The 15,257-nt window shown below is 49.6% G+C and overlaps 1 protein-coding gene across 2 annotated transcripts in view; it reads left to right on the forward strand.

The window, feature by feature from the left end:
• The window catches only part of LOC139235034 (lysyl oxidase homolog 2-like), a 97,119-nt gene that overhangs the window by 37,907 nt on the left and 43,955 nt on the right, over positions 1-15,257 (forward strand). The window lies entirely within an intron of this gene.

The following is a 15,257-nucleotide window of genomic DNA, read 5'->3' on the forward strand; positions in this document are numbered from 1 at the left end:
TGCACTTTATCAGGGAGGCTTTGAGAGAAATAGATCCGTCCTATCCACTCTATCTAGACCCTTCATAATTTTATGCAACTCCATTATCTCTTCTGTTGCAAAGAAACCAACCATAGCCTATCGAATCTTTCCTCAGCTAAAATTCTCCAATCCAGGCAACATCCTCGTAAATCTCCTCTGCACATGTCTGACCTGCTCACTCCTAACCTTATGATGGAACGAAGAGCTTCGATGAAGCAGTTGAAGAGTGTTGGGCTAAGGACCCACTCCTGCAGTATTGTCCTGGAACTCTCGGGTACAAGTGCAGCCAATTAATTTTAGCGGAAAGGAAGAAAAGGCGATGTCTGAGCGTTGATTGCAGCCAGGCAGGCTAATGAGGGAGGCCCATTGGAACAAACATGCCAAGGGCCAGATGTGACCAGGGGCCAGGAGGAGGCTACAAACAGTTAGAATCATAGTCCCTGGCGGTCTTTGGCCAGGGACTCCCAGGTGTCAGTGGGCATGTCGCACTTCATCAGGGAGGCATTGAGGGTGTCCTCGAGGTGTAAAGAAGTTTTTCTGATGTCGCCTTCTGGTTCTTTTGCCGATCACCTTAAATCTGTGCCCTCTGGTTCTCGACCCTTCTGCCAATGGGAACAGTTTCTCCCTATCTACTCTGTCCAGCCCCCTCATGATTTTGAACACCTCGATCAAATCTCCTCTCAACCTTCTCTGCTCCAAGGAGAACAGCCCCAGCTTCTCCAGTCTCTCCAAGTTCTAGCTTGTTGTGCACTATTTATCGGCAAGTTTTCTGCACAACCTGAGGGTCGTTTTTCTACAGGTCCAGTCTAGTTGCTTGTGATTTGCAAAACCCATCTGTCCAGCTGCCTCCACAGAGACTCTGGTCGGGCGTACGTCAGATACAGCAGCACTGGGGAGAAAGGAGCCTATGGCATCAGACCCTCGGACCACTGAGAACACAAGGAACAATAGGGCAACTTGTTAACAAAACAGATGTCAACGTGATCTTTGATGTCAACCCACACTCGGGGCCTGAATTGGCAGCGCCCTGTTTTTACAGATTTAATTTTCAAACATCATTTGAGTTGCATGGTTACATCTGTTCTCCAGTGGCTCAGTGGGTCGCACATATGCTTCTGAGACAGAATGTTGTGGGTTCAAGTCCCACGCCAAAGACTTGTGCACATAAATCACTGCACTGTCGGAGGTGCCATCTAGTGGATAAGACATTAAACCGAGGCCCCGTCTGCTCTCTCAAGTGGACGTAAAAGATCCCATGGCACTACCTCAAAGAAGAACAGGGGAGTTATCCCCGGTGTCCTGGGGCCAATATTTATCCCTCAATCAACATCGCTAAAACAGATTAGCTGGTCATTATCACATTGCTGTTTGTGGGAGCTTGCTGTGCGCAAATTTGCTGCCACGTTTCGCACATTACAGCAGTGACTACACTCCAAAAAGTACTTCATTGGCTGTAAAGTGCTTTGAGACATCCGGTGGTTGTGAAAGGTGCTATATAAATGAAAATAGTTCTTTCTTACAATATTTAAATCTGTTTTTCCTGGGTTAAAAGGCTCCTTCACTTCACTTGCATGCAACATGCTGAAAATGACGCACAGCTCAACTCCCCCCACCCCCCACCCCCCCAAAACCGAGATAAGATTTGACCAAACGTTCCCCCCCCCCCCCCCCCGAAAGCAGTGCCCCTTTAAACGGCAAACGCAAGTGCAGAGCTTCCTGCTGCTGTCAGCTCAAACTCTGTCAAGTCTTTTGTCTTAACGCCTTCCCAAACGGATTGGCTGCTCAGGCGAACGGAGCTGTGTGTGTGTGTTATTTGCTGCTGGGCCAAACTTGTACCGACCCCTCACGTGTTCATCAAACGGCAGAATACGGAGATGCTGAGCAATTCGGCGGGAGTCAGGAGCCTGACCGTCTCGGAGCGACGGCGTCGAGGGTGACGTGCATATTATGGGATGGTGGTGGTGGGGAGAGGGAGGGGAGCGTTTGCAGGGAATGCTGGGAGACGGTTTCAATCTTGCTCACCTGAAGAAAATGCCGGGGGAATCGGCTAATCCTTGTCGAAGCTGCCTAGAAGCAGGAAGGGTTTATGATGCAATGAATGCTCCCTTCTGAGTTCGGCTGATCGTTTTTCCACAGGATTGTGTGTGTGTGTGTGTGTGTTTTTTTAAATGTTCTTGTTAAGTTCTGTTTCCATTGAGGCTTCCCCAGGGCTGAGATTCTGGCTCAAGTTCTAATGTTTATTCTCACTGCTCCTGGACATTGACCCAGCGGCTTAATGCCTGCCTGCCATAGGATACGAGCAGACGTCTACTTCTGAGGGCTTGTAAAGATTTCTGAGCACGTCATTGAAAAACCAGCTTGTCCGGGAAACTGTACTGGGATATAAGAAATAGGAGCAGGAGTCGGCCATTCGGCCCCTTGAGCCTGCTCCACCATTCAATAAGATCATGGCTGATCTGATCCTGGCCTCAACTCCACTTCCCTGCCCGCTCCCCATAACCCTTGACTTCTTATCATTCAAAAATCTGTCTATCTCTACGTTAAATACATTCAATGACCTAGCCTCCACAGCTCTCTGGGGCAGAGAATTCCACAGATTTACAACCCTCTGAGAGAAGAAATTCCTCCTCATCTCCATCTTAAATGGGCGGCCCCTTATTCTGAAACTATGCCCCCAGTTCGAAACTCCCCCACGAGGGGAAACATCCTTTTCGACATCTATTCGAAATCCATCCAGCAGCACAGCTATTTAATGGGGTGTTTGGAAAGGTTCGACAGAGTAAAGTTTGAATTTTTGCTGGGCCCTGTACCTTGGCTTCACACACGGACCCATACACCGAGAGGTGATGTTCAGCTGCTCGGGAGGCCTATCCCTTTAAGACCACTGATGCAAGATGTTCAAAATCAGGGGGGGTCTGGACAGGGTAGATGGGGAGCAACTGTTCCCATTGGCGGAAGGGTCGAGAACCAAAGGACACAGATTTAAGGTGATTGGCAGAAGAACCAAAGGCCACATCAGGGAAAACTTTTTTACGCAGTAAGTGGTTAGGATCTGGAATGCGCTGCCTGAGAGGGTGGTGGAGGCAGACTTAATCTGGTCTTTCACAAGCGAGCTGGGAGGACGCTGAGCACCTCGGGTCTCGTCGCCGAGAGCATGCAGAAGTCAAGCGCAGGCAGCGGAAGGAGCGTCCGGCAAGCCAGTCCCACCCTCCCTTTCCCTCGACGACTGTCTCACCTGTGACGGGGACTGTGTTTCTCATATTGGACTGTTCAGCCACCTAAGGAGCCATTTTAAGAGTGGAAGCAAGTCGTCCTCGATTCCGAGGGACTGCCTATGATGATGATGGATAAGTACCTGATGCAAAACAATGTGCAGAGCTACCGGGAAAGGGCGGGGGGAGCAGGACTATCTGCGAGGCAGCACGGGCTCGATGGGCCTAATGGCCGCCTTCCTGTAACCATTCTATGATTCTATAAGCCGTATAATTGCATCTGTTTCTGAGCGGAGGTCACGCGGAGGGATGCCAATTAAAAAAGAAAAGTCCCGTGGCACTATTCAACGAAGGGGCAGGAAATTCTCCCAGGGTCCTGTTGAATCAACATTATTCTTCCCACCCGCCCCCCCCCCCCCCCCCCCCCCCCCCCCCCCCCCCCCCCGTAAAATAATCCCAGGTTGGCTGCGCATTAGTCACTGTGTATGATCTTGCTGTGCGCAGAGAGGCCCAAATGCGAACAGTCTTCAAAGGAATGCACCATGTGGGAGACGCTTTGGAATGTTGTCAAAGAACTTCCTGCCTCTCCTGCTCTGGGGCATTGTGTCTCGGCCCATTCCTCGCCCTTCAATCAAGAAGCCCCAACTCCCGTTCCCTGCACATTAACGTAGTAACACGTCCCAAGGTGCAACACCGGAACGTTATTGTTATATATGTGGACTTGTATTTACTCTGTACAGCCACCAGAGGGCTCATTCCACGGAGTCCCAAGGTCACGCGGAGGGATGTCAATTAAAAAAGAAAAGTCCCGTGGCACTATTCAACGAAGGGGCAGGAAATTCTCTTGGGAGCACAGGTATTTAAGGAGGCTTCACAGGTTGGAGAGGCACTCTGGAGACCTGCAATAAAAGACTAAGGTCACACTTTACTTTGAGCTCACAGTGTTCAGTCTGACCCTTTCTCCATACACAACAGTTATAACACACAATTTGCTACCGAGCCGCGTAAGAAATTAGGACAGGTGACCAAAAGCTTGATCAAAGAGTTAGGTTTTAAGCAGCATCTTAAAGGAGATAGAGAGACGGAGAGCTTTTAGGAGGTAATTACAGAGCTTGGGACCCAGGCAGTTGAAGGCACGGCCGCCAATCGGGGATTCTCACAGGTCCAGAATTGGAGGAGCGCAGACATCTCGAAGGCTTGTAGGACTGAAGGAGATTACAGAGATAGGGAGGGGCGAGGGCCAGGGAGAGATTTGAAAACCAGCGTGAGCATTTTAAAATCAAGACGTTGCCGGACTGGGAGCCAATGTAGGTCAGCGAGCACAGAGGGTGATGGGTGAGCAGGACTCGGTGTGAGTTAGGACACTGGGCAGACGAGATTTGGATCGTTTAGTTTACGTAGAGTACAATATGAGTGCCCTGCTCACTAATCCAAGTCTGTGGCACCTTTCACAACCTCAGGACATTGCAAAGCCCTTTACAGACACTGAAGTACTTTTGAAGTGTAGTAACTGTTGTAATGTGGGAAACGCGGCAGCCAATTTGCGCACCGCAAGCTCCCACAAACAGCAATGTGATCATGACCAGATAATCTGTTTTTGTTATGTTGATTGAGGGACAAATATTGGCCCTTCGAAATAATCGCCATGGGATCTTGGACGTCTACCTGAGAGGGCAGACGGGCCCTCGGTTTAATATCTCATCCGAAGACTGCCCCTCCCGACAGTGCGGCGCTCCCTCCGTACTGCCCCTCCCGACAGTGCGGCGCTCCCTCCGTACTGCCCCTCCCGACAGTGCGGCGCTCCCTCGGCACTGCCCCTCCGCGGAGCGGAAAGGTGCAGAGTGCAATGCAGAGAAGCGCAACATGTGTGCATAATTCTAACACTGAATCCAACAGCGGAGACGGGGGCTTGGTGCAAATGTATATTCCATATTCGACATATGGTTTTCACCCTTGCCTCACAAACATGGAATTACTCAGCGCTGTGATCTGGTACATGATGATCCTCGAGTAAACATTAGTAATGTTCTCCCAGAGACCGTCGCTCCAGCAGACTGCCCAACATCCCACATTTCCTACAGCACTTGAATTCTATACAGTTTCTTAATTTAAAGCTTGAGTATTTCTGGCCGCAGGGGAGTCTTGGAATGCTTTCTTCAGTTCACGCTCTGGCTGCCGGTGTTCAGCAGCTCCGAGTCTCCCAACCGGGCTTTTCCGTTGCACGTTATTGCAATCCAACAAGAACAATAACAACTTGCATTTATATAGCCCCTTTAATGTCATAAAATGTGTATCACAGCAGCGTTATCAAGCAAAATTTGACACCGAGTCACCCAAGGAGATTTTAGGACAGTAGCAATTGTCAGCCGTGGCTCAGTGGGCAGCACTCCCGTCTCTGAGTCAGAAGGTTGTGGGTTCAAGTTCCACTCAAGGGACTTGAGCACAGAAATCTAAACTGACACTCCAGTGCAGTGCTGAGGGAGTGCCGCACTGTTGGCGGTGCCATCTTTCGGATGAGATGTTAAACGGAGGCCCCATCTGCCTCCTCAGGTGAACGGGAAAGATCCCATGACACTATTTCGAAGAAGAGCAGGGGAGTTATCCCTGATGTCCTGGGGCCGATATTTATCCCTCAATCAACATAACGAAAACAGATAATCTGGTCATTATCACATTGCTGTTTCTGGGATTTGAAAACCAGGATGACAATTTTGAAAACGAGGTGTTGCTTAACCTGGGGCGGGATGGGCTATTCGATTTTGACGGGCATCGCGGTGGAGCCGAAGTCCATTCGGTTCCCTCACAGGGTCAAACTCCACATCTAAAACCAGCTCATGGACGGCTGGATGGGGGATGGGGGGGGGGGGTGGGGTGGGCGATCAGCACTGGCTGTGTGAACCAAAAGCTAAACGTTTCGGGTGGACGTACAAGATCCCGCGGCACTGAGCAGGGCAGGTGTGCTCGCCCCAGTGTCCTGGCCAATATTTGTCCCTTCAACCAGCAGCACTTCAAAAGAAACGAGACGGATTATCTGGTCATTGCTGATTGCGGGATCTTGCTGTGTGCAAATAGGGCGCCTCGCTTCCTTCATTACAACAAGGAATGCACTTCAAAAATACCTCATCGGTTGTTTTAAGACGTCCTGATGTGAAAGGCGCTACATGAATGCAAGTCTTTACTTTTTCTTTTTTTTATAAACCAACGGCCATGTGAGGGAGGGTGTTTTGATGACTCTGTTTCACCCTTTGCCCCTGAACAGAAGGCTCGGACTGGCACTGCGGCGCAATTCCACGGCAGATGAGCGAGCCTGGGCCGGCCGCGACTATTCGACCGCCGAAGCCATCGCACGGTGCGCCACTTCCAGCACGAGCCTCCGGACAGCGGTCAGGGTGCAGGAAGCTTTTCCCATTCCTAAGCCGGGTGAGCTGATCCCAGCGGCTGAGGTCAGCTTCCCGCACAACAGGCCAAGAATCAAATCTGGCCATTGCATGCGCTTTGCTTCCAGAGCGATGCGGAGCGAATTCTTGTGGCACAAAGTGCTCTGTCTAAAAAATTTTCCTCCTCCTTCCTCGGGTTTTATTTTTTTCTGGAAGTGTTTGAAAGTGAGATATCTGTAGACTTAGGCACATACGGTGCAGGAGGAGGCCATTCGGCCCATCTTGCCTATGCCGGCTCTTTGAAAGAGCGATCCAATTAGTCCCATGCTGCCTGCTCTTTTTCCCCCCCCCATCGCCCTGAATCCATTTTAAGTAGAGATGCTAGACACTTCTTGGGGCCTCTCCCTTTGTCCCAGGATATTGTGCTGGAAAACTGGGGAGCTTGGGGGGAGGGGCAGTCATTTTATGTCCGGTCCTCTCTGCAGCCAATGGGGCCCAAGGTGACATCGCTGGAACTTTGGAAAGTCAGGATGAGCGGGACGGAGAGCGAGATGAGAATTCTGCCTCTTGCCAAGTTCTCATCTGACCAAACCCCTTTTTTTTGGAAGTTTGATGCCAACGCGTAAAGACAAACCAGTTAATTACAGATTATTGCGATTTTTAAAAACATCCCAGAAATGGTATTTGTTTGGAGGGGTTTATAGTGAGTCACAGCTGTTGAGGAATTAAAACATGTTTGGCGCAATGGAAGAAACAGCTGTTTGGAGGCGAATGAGGTCTGGAGATGTGGGAGTTGTGCTAAAATCAGATAATTTAGGGGTTGTGTGGGAATGAAAATCAATTATTTTTGTTGTTTTCAAGGAGGTTTTTCTCTCTGTTTCCCCCCCGCCCGCCTTTCAGTCCCCGCTTCCTGATTTGTGTCCCTGTGCAGTTTGAAACAAGGAACGCACGAAATATCCGGGTACAGTGGTGTGGCGGTTATATTACTGGACCAGTAATCCAGGGAATATGCCCCCCACAGCAGCTTGAGGATGTAAAAAATCTGGAAATAAAATGCTGGTATCAGTAAAAGTGAGCATGAAGCTATCGGACTGGTTCACTAATGTCCCTTTAGGGAAGCAAATCTGCCGCCCTTACCTGGTCTGGCCTATATGTGACTCCAGACCCCACAGCAATGTGGTTGGCTCTTAACTGCCCTCTGAAATGGCCCAGCGAAACACTCAGTTGGACCAAAACCAGTGCAATAAAGTCAGTACTGGTGGGAGCACCTTCACCACACGGACTGCAGCGGTTTAAGGTGGTGGCTCACCACCATCTTCTCAAGGGTCAATTTGGGATGGAGTGATTGTCCTATGAGGAGAGATTGAGTAGACTAGGCCTGTATTCTCCTAGAGTTTAGAAGAATGAGAGGTGATCTCATTGAAACATACAAAATTCATGCAGGGCTTGACAGGGTAGATGCAGGGAGGATGTTTCCCCTGGCTGGGGAGTCTAGAACCAGGGGTCACAGTCTCAGAATAAGGGGTCGGCCATTTAGAACTGAGACTGAGAAATTTCATTCACTGAGGGTGGTGAATCTTTGTAATTCTCAACCGCGGAGGGCTGTGCAGGCTTAATTGTTGAGTATATTTACGACCGAGACCAATAGATTTCTCGAGGTGCAATTAGGGATGGGCAATAAATGCCGGCATTGCCAGTGACACTGACATCCCGTGAACGAATAAATTAAAAACACGTCTTTGCCTTCTTCTCCCATTCCTGGTGTCTCCCTATGCACCGTAACCCAACTGAGGGAGTGGCCAGGGTACCTGGTCACGGGGTTCTGCTGCTGGTGACCTTTGTACAGGGATTCAAGAAGAAGTCTCACCACTATCCTCTCGGGTTAACAAGGGATGGGCAATAAAAGCCGGCCTTGCCATCAACGCCGAAGTCCCGAGAGTGAATCAGAAGGAAATAAGACTTGATTTCTTTGTGGATCAACCCTGACCAACCGTATTCATCTTTCTGGGGAACTGACAGCCCCAATGGATTCTGAGAGCCTTGTGACACCTTGTATTCCAAGATTTCCAGAAAGCCCACTGTCTGTGGTGGCAAGTTCCACATTCTCCTCATTCTCTTGAAGTAATGTGTGGTGTGATTGTTAAACCTTTTGATAAAGCAGTCATTCATTCATAGGCGGTCCCTCGAAATGAGGATGACTTGCTTCCACACCAAAAAGGGATGAGTTCACAGGTGTTTCAATGAAGGACCTGATATTCTAGACTCCGAACTGCATGTTGAAGGGTGGAAGATGCCTGTGCGTGGATTTTTTTAACGTGTGGTGGCCGTTGCACACCAGCCCCCACACGGGCTTGACAGAGCTAGCTCTTGATCCAGTGGCAAGGGTTAACCAAGACGACTGGAGACCAGCCTCTGCTGCATGGACCCAGTGCACACACATCGCAGTGTGGGCTGGCCCGTGCTGCCCCTGAGTCCTCGCCTCTTCTGGGCCTCGAACTCACACCTCTCCTGGGCCCCGGTCACGTCGCCTTGTAATCGCTCACCTCTCCTTCGCTCCTACCTCGCCGCTCCTGCTGTACCTGCCCACACTCCAATTAGCAACCTGGATTTGGGCGACGTCAAATCCAGTTGCCCTCTTCGCAGCCGTCGCCCTCCTGCAGCACCATGCACTGCTCCCTGAAGTGGCATGCCGCTGCACGTTGCTCCCTCTAATGGCCCCGGCTTGCTGATGGCCTTGCAGGCCAGGACCGCATCGATTTCCGGGCCGAGCTACCGCGCACGTTGCTCCCTAATTGGCAAGAGTTCGTCGAGCGATGTGATCGGGACCCAGAAGAGGCGAGGGCCCAGGGGCAGCACAGGCCAGCCCACACTGCGATATGTGTGCGTACTAGGTCCGTGCAGCAGAGCTGGTCTCCAGTCGTCTTAGTTAATCCTTGTCGCTGGACCAAGACCTAGCTCTGTTAAGCCCGAATGGTGGCTGGTGTGCAACAGCCACCCCACGTTTTAAAAAAAAAAAAATAAGAACCAATTAGTTCTTAATAGCAATACAAAAGCAAAATACCACGGATGCTGGAATCGGAAATAAAAACAGAAAATGCTGGAAATCTCAGCGTGTCAGGCAACAGCTTAGTTAACGTTTCAGGTTAGAAGTTCTGACGAAGAGTTGTTGACCCGAAACGTTAACTGTTTTTCTCTCTACAGATGCTGCCTGACCCACTGAGATTTCCAGCATTTTTCTTCTTTAGTTCTTAATAGCAATGTGTTGCTATGAGTTCTTAAGCAAAGAACCCATGAAGCAAATAAACCGGTTTCTTCTGAATTCCCTATTGGATTTCTTGGTGACTGTCTTATGTTGATGGCCTCTAGTTATGCTCTTCCCCATAAATGGAAACATTCTCTCTGTATCCACTCGATCAAAACCTTTCATAATTCTAAAGACCTCTATGAGGTCACACCTCAGCCTTTTTTTTACAGAGGGAAGAGACCCAGCCTATTCATTTTTTTTCAAAAATATACTTAATTCATGTAAAATTTTCACATCCTTTCCTGCGATGTACACCCTCGCATTTCTGGCATCATCCTTGTAAATCTTCTCCGCACCCTCTCCAATGCCTCTATATCCTTTTTATAATATGGCGACCAGAACTGCATGCAATACTCCAAGTGTGGTCTAGCCAAGGGTCGATACAGGTTTAGCATAACTTCTGTCAAAGACAGAGTAAATATAAACCTTTTGTGTGGAGAATCTTTACCTGTCTGTCTGCCCCACTGCATTTATCTCTCTGCATTCTGAGAACATCAGTCACGTGGCAGACACTTGAAGTGTTGAGACTGTGAAGTAAAATATGGGTTGTCATTGTAGGTGCAAGTCTGTCACTGGGAGATGTTTGCAGACTGACTGGCAGCCTGAAACACCTGGAAATCTGCGGAGTTATTTCATTGACGAAAAGGAATCCCAATTCACCTCGAGATCTATGCAAAACACTCCCCCTTCCCCCTGAGGTACCTGAGCCTTAAAGGAACAGGCCAGGTCAGCAGCTGAACATCGAAACCATGCTCCAGACTCCTGTAATGGTTTCAAAAGCTGGGACCCTGATCGCATAGTGGTTATGTTACTGGAGTAGTTGTCCAGATTGGGTCTGTGATGGATCCGTTGGTAAGGATCACGGCCTGCATGTCGTCGTGAAGCAGGCGGAGGAGGGTAGTGAACTTTTGGGGGCATCCGAAACAAAGGAGGACACTCCATAGACTCTCGTGGTTGATGGTGTCAAAGGCCTTTGTAAGGTCAAAGAAGGCCACAGAACCAATCCACGTCCGGACCGGGGTCAAACAAGGTTGCGTCATCGCCCCAACCCTCTTCTCAATCTTTCTCGCCGCCATACTCCACCTCACAGTCAACAAGCTCCCCGCTGGTGTGGAAGTAAACTACAGAACCAGTGGGAACCTGTTCAACCTGCGCCATCTCCAGGCCAGGTCCAAGACCACCCCAACCTCTGTTGTCGAGCTACAGTACGCAGACGACACCTGCGTCTGCGCACAGACAGAGCTAAACTCCAGGACATAGTCGACGTATTTACCGAGGCGTATGAAAGCATAGGCCTTACGCTAAACATCTGTAAGACAAAGGTCCTCCACCAGCCTGTCCTCACCGCACAGCACTGCCCCCCAGTCATCAAGATCCATGGCGCGGCCTTGGACACCGTGGACCACTTATCATATCTTGGGAGCCTCCTATCAACAAGAGCAGGCATCAACAACGAGATCCAACACCGCCTCCAGTGTGCCAGTGCAGCCTTCGGCCGCCTGAGGAAAAGAGTGTTTGAAGACCAGGCCCTCAAAACTGCCACCAAGCTCATGGTCTACAGGGCTGTAGTAATACCTGCCCTTCTGTACGGCTCAGAGACATGGACCATGTACAGCAGACACCTCAAGTTGCTGGAGAAATATTACCAATGATGTCTCTGCAAGATCCTTCGAATCCCTTGGGAGGACAAGCGCAACAACATCAGCTCCGCTGGGTAGGCCACATAGTTCGCATGCCAGACACGAGACTCCCAAAGCAAGTGTTCTACTTGGAGCTCCTTCATGGCAAATGAGCCAAAGCTGGGCAGGAAATGTTACAAGGACACCCTCAAAGCCTCCCTGATAAAATGCGACATCCCCACTGACACCTGGGAGTCCCTGGCCCAAGATCGCCCGAAGTGGAGGAAGTGCATCTGACAGGGCTCTGAGCACCTCGAGTCTCAACGCTGAGAGCATGCAGAAACCAAGCGCAGGCAACAGAAAGAGCGTGCGACAAATCTGCCCCACCCACCCCTTCCCTCCATGACTATATATCCCACCTGTGATAGAGACTGTGGTTCTCACATTGGACTGTTCAGCCACCAAAGAACTTGCTTCAGGAGTGGAAGCAAGTCTTCTTCGATTCCGAGAGACTGCCTATGATGATGATGAGGAGTTGTCCAGAGGTCTGGACACTAATGATGTTCAAATCCCACCATGGCAGCTATGGAATTTAAATTCAGTTAATTAAATTAATCAACAATAAAAAGCCAGTGTCAGTAATGGTGACCATGAAACTACCGGATTGTCGTTAAAAACCCATCTGGTTCACTAATGTCCTTCAGGGAAGGAAATCTGCCGCCCTTACCCAGTCTGACCTATACGTGACTCCAGACCCACATCATCATCACAGCAGTCCCTCAAAACGAGGATGACTTGCTTCCACACCAAAAAGTTAACAGGTGTTTCAATGAAGGACCTAATATTCCAGGTCCCAAAATAAAGGATGGAAGATGCCTGTGCGTGGATTTTTTTTAACGTGTGGTGACTATTGCATACCAGCCACCACACGGGCTTGACAGAGCTAGGTCTTGGTCCAGTGGCAAGGGTTAACCAGGACAACTGGAGACCAGCTCTGCTGCACGGAACTAGTGCGGGCACATATTGCAGTGTGGGCTGGCCCGTGCTGCCCCTGGCCCTACGCCTCTTCTGGGCCCCGAACTCGCGCCTCTCCTGGGCCCCAATCACATCGCTCTGCAATCTCTCATCGCTCCTTCGCCCTGACCTCTCCGCCTCTCAGCATCTACTCAGTCAAGCCCTCATTGAGATCACCTCTCATTCTTCTAAACTCTAGAGAATATAGGCCTAGTCTACTCAATCTCTCCTCATAGGACAATCCCCCCATCCCAGGAATCCCAGGACCTCACGCCTCTCCTTGGCTCTGATCAAGTCCCTCTACATCCAGACCCACAGCAATGTGATTGGCTTTTAATTGCCCTTTTGAAATGGCCTAGCGAGACAATCCGTTGTACCAAACTACGATGAGAAAACAGCTGAGGTTCAGGAAGGCGGCTCACCATCACCTTCTCACGGGCAATTAAGGGTGGTCAATAAATGCCGGCCTTGCTAGTGACACCCACATCCATGAAATGAATTTAAAAAAAGGTTCGGATCCTGGTTTTACAATATCATCTGGTGTCCCTTTGGACAGCGGTATCTCTGAGCTGTCCACTATTGGTCTCCAACAGTTGGTCGGAGACTGAACAGAAAGGAGTGAAACGGGTCACAGCATGATTCTTGACATTTAGTGTGGGTTTGAAATTCTGGGCAGTATCGCTGTGGTGTCCTGGGATCGCTGCAACCTGCACAGCGCTTGGATTGGTTATCCAGCAGTTACGCTGTTAGATTGGCTATCGACGCGTTTTACTCCATTACAACAGCGACTGCATTCTATTCATCATTATCATAGGCAGTCCCTCGAAATCGAGGAAGACTTGCTTCCACTCTAAAAGTGAGTTCTCAGGTGACTGTACAGTCCAATACGAGAATTACAGTCTCTGTCACAGGTGGGACAGACAGTGGTTGGAGGAAAGGGTGGGTGGGACTGGTTTGCCGCACGCTCCTTCCGCTGCCTGCGCTTGTTTTCTGCATGCTCTTGATGAGTGGGGGGGGCAGTGCTGTGTGGCGGGGTCAGGTTGGTGGAGGACCCTTTGTCTTACGGGTGTTTAGTGTAAGGCCCATGCTTTTGTATGCCTCGGTGAAGATGTTGACGATGAATTGGAGTTCAGCCTCTGTGTGCGCATACGCAAACGTTGTCTGCGTACTGTAGCTCGACAACAGAGGATGGGACGTTCTTGGATCTGGCCTGGAGGCGACGAAGGTTGATCAGGTTTCCAATGGTTCTATAGGTTAGTTCCACTCCATGACACAACCGGAAAGAGGCGGATAAACCTAGTTGTAAAACGAGGACAGAAAAGTGAGATTTGCATCTGTATAGCGCCTTCCGTGACCCCAGGACGTCCCAAAGCGCTTTACAGCCAATGAAATACTTTTGAAGTGTAGTCACAGTTGCAATCTAGGGAAATATGGCTGAAATATCCAACTGTGGCACTTGCAACCTTTTATTATATTGTTATAGACAGAATGTACAGACAGGAGACAGAAACAGTACATCTGGGAGTTCCTGTGACAGACTACTTTCCTCTCCAATTCTCTTGATGCGTACACTGGAAAAACTAGCTCTTTGCTCATATGCAGCAGATAACAATAGGTACAATTAATAATGAGAGAAGCTACGATTGTACAGAACTCCTCAGAGCAGAGAGGGGCAAAGGGAGATTTAATAGAGGTGTTCAAAATCAGGAGGGCTCTTGGTCTAGATAGAGAGAAACTGTTCCCACTGGCAGGCGGGTCGGTAGCCAAAGGAGACAGATTTATGATCATTGGTAAAAAACCAGAGGTGAGTTGAGGTTAATTTTTTTTTATTAGCGAGTTGTTGTGATCTGGAGTGCATTGCCTGAAAGGGTGCTGGAATCCAATTTAATGATAACTTTCAAAAGGAAATTTGATAAATATTTGAAAAGGAAAAGAAATTGCAGAGCGATGGAAACAGCACGTGGGGATGGGTTAGTGGGATGAATCTGATCGCTCTTTCAAAAGAGCCGGAATAGGCATCTGTGCAGTATTATTGTCTGATTCTAACTATTTTACCTTCTGGGTAAGGGTAAGTGGCTGAATGGCAGAGCAGGCTCGAGGGACTGTATGGTCTACTCCTGTTCCTATAGTTTTTCCGCTCTCCTGTTCCGGGGCAGTGAGGCCTGTTATAGCGCCCCCCACCCCTCCCCCTCCGATTTTGGCCAGTGACTGGACCCAGGACCCTCTGAGCTCAGATGCATGCTGGTGTGCTAAGAACATACGGCCCCTCAATCCTGCTCCGCCATTCAATAAGATCATGGCTGATCATCGACCTCAACTCCCACTTTCCCGCCCAATCCCTTGCTTCCTCAAGACTCCAAAAAATCGATTGATCTCGGCCTTGAATATATCGTTTGCCTCTCCGGGAGATCACATGGTTTGGGTTGGGGTGGAGCGTGTAAATTGTGACACACACGGTATCACAATTGTGTGGGACGGGCTGGTTGGACTAGATGGTCTTTACCTGTCCGTCATTGTTTGTATGTTCAGCCTCCACAGCCCTCTGGAGCATAGAATTCCAAAGATTCACCACCCTCTTGAGTGAAGAAATTCCTCCTCGTCTTGCTCTTAAATGGCCGACCTCTTACCCTGAGACTGTGACCCCTAGTACTAGACTCCTCAGCCAGGGACTGACTGGATTGCTCTTTGAAAGAGTTGGCGTAGACTCGAT

The sequence above is a fragment of the Pristiophorus japonicus genome, chromosome 22 (genome assembly GCF_044704955.1).
Source record: "Pristiophorus japonicus isolate sPriJap1 chromosome 22, sPriJap1.hap1, whole genome shotgun sequence".
NCBI classification, from domain to species: Eukaryota; Metazoa; Chordata; class Chondrichthyes; family Pristiophoridae; genus Pristiophorus; species Pristiophorus japonicus.